Source organism: Balaenoptera acutorostrata, chromosome 5 (assembly GCF_949987535.1).
Source record: "Balaenoptera acutorostrata chromosome 5, mBalAcu1.1, whole genome shotgun sequence".
NCBI lineage: Eukaryota > Metazoa > Chordata > Mammalia > Artiodactyla > Balaenopteridae > Balaenoptera > Balaenoptera acutorostrata.
In genome coordinates, this window is record NC_080068.1 from 58,534,044 (window position 1) to 58,541,983 (window position 7,940).

Genomic DNA, 7,940 nt, shown 5'->3' on the forward strand with positions numbered 1-7,940 from the left:
GTGTGTGTGTGTGTATATATATATATATATATATATATATATATGTATATAAAGATAGAGGACAGAATTCTGCTAAAAAAAATCAAAGAGGTAGAACAGAATTCATATGTGTATAAGGATCCCAATGAAATGGCATTAGTGGTTCTCTAGAGATAGGTAGGAAGACATTTTAAATATCTCAAGAAAACCAGAAATAATGCAAAACCCAACAGATAATTAAGATGTAAGAGAGTTATATGCAAACTTAGGAATGCTTGAAAGATTGTGAGAGTATATAACGTCAGAAGAAATGGCTGATGACGTGACTTAAGCCCAAGAATGTGGGCCACAATAGTTCCCAATTCTTAGATTTAGGAAGTCTCCTTTGATGTCACTATACATAGAACTTGAAATGTCCATACATAACAATAGCATAAGCTCCACACTATGCCAAAGGCATGGGCCTCAGGTCAATAGCAACCTCAAGACACCAACTGGCTCTAGAAGATGGAATCACTTCCTTGGTGGGGAAGTGTTTTTTTAATCCTGAAGACATTTGGAGTTAAGCATTAGAATAATAAGTGAAACTGATCTTTGTTTTTATTTGCTAATGATAGAAAGTTCATCCGTTTTATGAGTCAAGCATTTTTGCAGACTCTGGGATAGAACGATAAACAACAGAGTCCATATCCTCCTTATGGAGTCTATAATCTGGGGGGAGAAGATGAAGAGTAATCAAATAATGACACACATTATAAATACTATGATATTGTATTTCATCAAATCTGAATATCCGTCAATTGTAAGATGTGTTATTTTCACTAAGAAAGCAAACAACAACAATAAATGATAATTAAACTATCATACAATACTTTTTACACCCAGATTTTATATTTCATATTTTTAAAGTTTTTTAGACAAATTTCATCATATTTTACTCTTGGTCACATGTGAAAAAGTGCATACAAGTGAAATCAAGTGGATAACATTTTCCTAAAAATGTTTTCTATTCACAATCAACCTCCCCTTTAGTGGTATTGATGTCATCTCTCACAAACACTCACACACACACACACACAATCATTCTCTGTGTTATCAGGAATGTTAATTGTATAGGATTTCTTACAAAGGAACCCTATCTTTGCTTCCCAAATTTTCTTTCAAGCCACTGAACTCCATTCTGCAATTTTGGTGCCAGTAATTTCCAACTTAACATGTGAAAGGCAATCTTTGTGCACAGAATTCAGTAACAAAATATAACCCATCTCCATCTATTGTTGGAATCTCTTTTTCAGGTACCATAAAAAAATTCACTGCTACTTTGCAAGTAAATGTGGAGAGGCAGTGATTCCTTCATTGACTTACCTTTGCTGCACTATCAAATTCATGCCACATTGTTATTCCCATGCATTTCTGCATTCACAATGTCCAATTTGTTTTACTGCCAAACCAGTGTCACTTAAAAAAAAATATTTTTAAATGGCAATTAAACTTAACCAATGTAAAGCCAAAAATTCACATAGCTTTATAATTTACAAGCTCATTTTAGAGTGATAAGCCAGCAAAGGTGACAAAAAAGTTGTTAAGAAGTAGTCGAGAAAACCAGTTTAGCCAAGAGAACAAAAGACTTTACTGTGTTAAGAACTACTGAGATGTCAAGATAGAAAGGATTTTTAAAAATCTCATCATGTTCAGTGACAAAGGGCAATAATGAACTTAAAAGTAAAATCTTCCAGAGGAGTTGTAGCTACATTTTAGATATTGGAATGTGTTTGGGGAATACATAACTCCAAGGGAGTAGGGTTAATTAGTATAGACAATTCTCTTAAGAAGTTTGGCTTTAAAGAGAATGAAAAGAATGTGACAGTTACTTAGTTATAAGAGTAATTGAGATGGAGCCAATTATATTGTTAAGATTTGGGAAACTTGAACACATCCAAGTGCCATTAAGGAAGGATCTAGTAAATTGGGGAAAGAGACAAAGAAAACAAAAGGGATGATCGATATTATATGGTGCCTGAGAGAGCTGTAGGCACTGGGGTTGGTCTGAGAAGTCACTGAGGGATCTTTCCTTTCATTTGAGATTAGTTAAAGAATAAGGTGCTTTGTGACCCCCTAGAGGGGTGGGATAGAGAGGGTGAGAGGGAGATGCAGGAGGGAAGAGATATGGGGATATATATATATATATGTATAGCTGATTCACTTTGTTATAAAGCAGAAACTAACACACCATTGTAAAGCAATTATACTCCAATAAAGATGTTAAAAAATAAAAAAAAGAATAATGGTTAAGATCACGACTCTAGAATCAGTAGCCTTTGTGAAAATATCACTGCTTAGTTCTAGGTGGCCTTGAGCAGGTTAGTTCACCATTTTGTGGCTCAGTTTCCTCATCTGAAAAACAGAGACAGGTAATCGTACCTATCTCACAGGATTGCTGTAAGGGTTACATAAATAGATATTTGTAAAGTCCTTAGAATAATACATAATGCACATTGAGCATTTATTAGTCTTTGTCATTATTGTCATCTCATTAAACACATTTCAGTTACTTGCACTAAGAGAACTTGCTACTTCAAGTTAATAATTACTCTTTAGAGGTCAATGGATAAAACACATGTTGTCATGTGAAATTCGTGGCAAACGAGCTATTGGTATCAACTAAATTTTGCCTTATTTCTTCCTCACAAAACTAGTACAGATCAGAAAAAAACAAACAGAAAAGCAGTTTAATAGGCAGACCATCATCTCCACCCCTCACTTTTGACCCCTCCTCCTAGAAAATGTAGATTTCCAAAAATGCTATATTCTTTGTGACTCGTAAGATGAATTTATGATGTTTTTCACATAAAAAATGAGAAATTTATTATATATTCATGTTTAATTTGCTTTGAAGGAGCTTAGAGTAGCAATAGAATCATGCATTTGTCATCCAATAGAGCTAGGTTTTGATGGTGGCTTCAGTCACTCGCTACCTTGTGACATTGAGCAAATTATTGAAAGCCCTTAGTCTCTACTTCTTCACCTACAAACCTAAGGTAAGTACTACCTCAGAGAGTTGTGAGCATCAAATGTGAAAATACATGTAAAGTCCTTAATAGAGAACCTAGACTACAATATTACAAGTGCTCAATAATGTTAATTGAACTTAGCAGTGCTTGTATTAATTTATTGGCAAAGTTTTAATGAATACACAATGTAAAATAAAACAAAATGAAATCTCCATTTTATATATAGGAGGAGGTCAAATAATATGATACTGTTGGCAAATAACAGGCACATAATAGTTGTGGAATAAATGGCATTGGGAACACAATGTCACCACATAAAGATGTCCCAGTGGCTTTCTGAAATCTAATCCATTAGACAAGCTTGAAGAAATTAAAGTTCAGAAAGAAAACCATGTCATTGAATAACTTCAAAGAAGATTATATGTATTTGTCCTAAATGCAATTTTAATTAATTATAAAATTAAATAATATTCAAATTTTTGAACCATTATGTACTTGTCTACCTTTTCTCATTTTCGAAGAGAAAATAAAATTTACCCTTGCAGTATTTCCCCAGATCAATCATTATGTATACAGAAATTAACAACAAAATTCAAATATTTAAATTTTCTATCATCATAATAATATGATGCTACTTAAAGTTTTTACCATATTAATTTCTTCAGTTCTCAAAGGAAATTCAATCATAGAACTATACAATAACATATAAAGAAGGTATACATTAATCTGGATTCTTCAAAACTAAGGTGAACATTTAAAAATATATGGTCTCAAAGTTCCTTACCAAATTTAAAAGGCTATGATTTCATAATAATATAAAAATATATAACAGTAATAAAATAATATAATTTATTTATAACAACATAATTTTTCTTAAGTTTTAAATTTATCCATTAAGGCTGGTTTTAAAATTTCTAGCACTGGGTAACCTCAAAATTCAGGTTTAGAAAATTCATATTTGTTAGCTTAGTTGTAACAGTAGCCGGATGAATAAGCTGTATACCTCTTTGTAGTCTCTTTCTGCTGGAAGATTTAGGAACATTTATGTATTCTCAGTTGGTTTAATTTTGTCAGTTCTACCTTAAATATTTCTCAAATGAATCTCCTTACTCCCTAGTCATAGATTCACTGTCATTGCCCTCTTTCCTTCCATATAATTTCTTAAAACAATAACATCAGCAAACTAACAAACAAAAATCAAACAAATAAACAAACACACAAAAAAACCAGTGAGTTATATTGCCTCTTTTTCTTATGACAATAAAAAGATATAAAACCTAGAGATTCTCTTCCATATTACAAGATACTTCATGCAAGCCTCCTGTTTCTCAACTGTGGTGTTCTAATATATTTGCTAATTCTTTAAATTATTTATTCATTATTTTATGGAATCTCATTTTTACTAGATATCTGATACACATCTCCAAAGAAATTTAGTATCGGTCACTTGATTCATTATAACTTTATGCTATAATACTATAACTATATGCTTTAATATAATATATGTAATATATTTTTAAGAATGGATAAGGCAAAAGTGTTTCAGACATTAGAGTTTCTGTTCAGTCCTAAAAGTTATAGCTAAATCAGAAATCCGGTACTGCTGTATATTTATTACAAAAGATAAAAATGAACTTCATTATTTAAGGTGCTGCAGGGTGTATCAACAAATGACACATGTACTACAATAATATTCTTACAAATTTAAGACTTCTTCCCAACTTTATCCTAAATGATAGCTCAGAAGCCATTTATTTTAATGTGCTGCCTTTATAACAATGCTCAATTCTTCAGAATTACAGCCTTCAGCATCAGAACAAATTTCTCACTCTTGGACTCCAGTTTTGCTAAATATGCATGATAATATAAATCTTCTTAAATTACAGGTATCTTTGCTGCTTCTACTCTAGTTAAATTATGTGAGCCACTATACTTGCAAAATTATTCTAAGCCCACAGATTTAATGCCTTAAGAACTGACATAAAGGATATTTTGTCCTACATATTAGTGAGGGAAACTCCTTCTATTCAAAATTACAAATATATATCCTTGGTTCTCACAAAACTCTAGGGCTCATTTTCTCAATTGAAAGTTCTTCACACAGACTACTCTTTGAAACTTCTATTCTACTGTAGACTTTGGATGGGTCACAAAATAAGCCTTTCTGTAACACTTATCTGATGCTAATAATAAAAGTAGCTTCAATTTGTTTAGTGCCAAATATATACAAAGCAAAGTTGTTCAAGGCCAGGGATTGTAATGAAAGGTGGGCTGTGGAATAAGAAAAACAAAATTTCCTTTAACATATAGTCAATTTCATGCAATGTAGAAAATGCTTACAATATATTAAGGTTGCCAAATTCTCATTGCCACCTTTTGAGTTAGAGATAATTAATCTCATTTTAGAGTTGAATAAACTGAAACTCAGAAAAGTTAATTGCTTTGCACAAAGTAACAAAGCTAATAAAGAAGAACAAAAATGTAAACCCGAGTCTCTCTAATACATAAATCTCTCTGCCTTCTTACTCACACATCGATGCTCCTCCTGATTAGAGTGTTGTACTAAAGACGAGGTAATAATTTGTATGGTCTTTTTTTCTTAAGGGTTCCAGTTTTATTCTCCATAAAGCTCTCTCTCTTAGCCTTGATTTTCTGCAGTAATTATTATGGCCACCCAGTTCCCCCCAAAAAACACACATGCTCTTCCTAGTAGAACTCATAGGCTTTAGCTTTTTAAACACTTTAACATGGAGAATTTCAAATATAGTATAATGAAGAACCTTTTTTTTTTTTTCAGCTTCCATATATATGTGTTAGCATACGGTATTGGTTTTTCTCTCTCTGACTTACTTCGCTCTGTATGACAGACTCTAGGTCCATCCACCTCACTACAAATAACTCAATTTTGCTTCTTTTTATGGCTGAGTAATATTCCATTGTATATGTGTGCCACATCTTCTTTATCCATTCATCTGTTGATGGACACTTAGGTTGCTTCCATGTCCTGGCTATTGTAAATAGTGCCGCAATGAGCATCGTGGTACATGACTCTTTTTGAATTATGGTTTTCTCAGGGTATATGCCCAGTAGTGGGATTGCTGGGTCATATGGTTGTTCTATTGTTAGTTTTTTAAGGAACCTCCATACTGTTCTCCATAATGGATGTATCAATTTACTTTCCCACCAACAGTGCAAGAGGGTTCCCTTTTCTCCACACCCTCTGCAGCATTTATTATTTGTAGGTTTTCTGATGATGGCCATTCTTACCGGTGTGAGGTGATACCTCACTGTAGTTTTGATTTGCATTTCTCTAATGATTAGTGATGTTGAGCATCCTTTCATGTGCTTGTTGGCAGTCTGTATATCTCCTTTGGAGAAATGTCTATTTAGGTTTTCTGCCCATTTTTGGATTGGGTTGTTTGTTTTTTTGATATTGAGCTGCATGAGCTGCTTGTAAATTTTGGAGATTAATCCTTTGTCAGTTGCTTCGTTTGCAAAACTTTTCTCCCATTCTGAGGGTTGTCTTTTCATCTTGTTTATGGTTTCCTTTGCTGTGCAAAAGCCTTTAAGTTTCATTAGGTCCCATTTGTTTATTTTTATTTTTATTTCCATTTCTCTCAGAGGTGGGTCAAAAAAGATCTTGCTGTGATTTATGTCATAGAGTGTTCTGCCTATGTTTTCCTCTAAGAGTTTTATAGTGTCTGGCCTTACATTTAGGTCTTTAATCCATCTTGAGTTTATTTTTGTGTATGGTGTTAGGGAGTGTTCTAATTTCATTCTTTTACATGTAGCTGTTCAGTTTTCCCAGCACCACTTATTGAAGAGGCTGTCTTTTCTCCACTGTATATTCTTGCCTCCTTTATCAAAGGTAAGATGACTTTATGTGTGTGGGTTTATCTCTGGGCTTTCTATCCTGTTCCATCGATCTATATTTCTGTTTTCGTGCCAGTACCATACTGTCTTGATTACTGTAGCTTTGTAGTATAGTCTGAAGTCAGGGAGCCTGATTCCTCCAGATCCATTTTTGTTTCTCAAGATTGCTTTGGCTATTCAGGGTCTTTTGTGTCTCCATACAAGTTGTGAAATTTCTTGTTCTAATTCTGAAAATCACACTTTCTTTTTGGCTTTTTCACTGAACCACTTTGCATAATTTTTTACTACTTAGTGTAGGGATTATAATGTGCACCTTCTATATAGCACAATATGCATTTAGAGTTAAAATAATATTACTCTGTATGAAATATAGGAGCCTTGCAACAGTGCGGTCTCATGCACTGTCTATTGTGTGATTTACATTATATATATGGTATCCACTTATGTTGTGAACCTCAAGATAGTGCTAGTTTTTAAATAATTAATTTTTACTTTAAATAGTCATATATTGTTTTTGAGAGTTATGTTTTATTCGGTGGGAATTTTTAGGACTTCAAGCCCAGGAGACAGGACAACATCTCAAGTAACTCTAAAAGAACTGCTTCCAGGAGGAGAGGGGGAGCTAGGATATATAGGAGTTTTGCAACAAAGGGCAGATAGTTGGCAACATCAAAATATTACTGTTAATTAAAGAAAACCAGATATGTCAAGTTAAGGAATTTAGTGCTTTTCTATGTATAGGAAGACGCAAGAGTCTAGGCTCACAGAAAATCATTCCTTTGATATGCACCTCAGCTACCTGGGGCCAGTAACCTGTTTTCATACCCTAAGTTTCCTCAGGGCTCACCACAGGGAGTGGCTGCAGTCTGATAGCTGCTAGATGGCAGGTATTCTTTCCCTCCTGAGTTCCCTCAGGGCTCACCAGCTCACCATAGGCTGTGGTTGCAATTTCTGATGACTGTGACACCCTGAGTTTACTGATATGGCAAGAAATATTCCATTCCTCAGATCCTCCTCTTGGTCCAAAATTTGACTAATATCTGGAAGACATTTCATGACCAATTTTTGTCCCCTGGC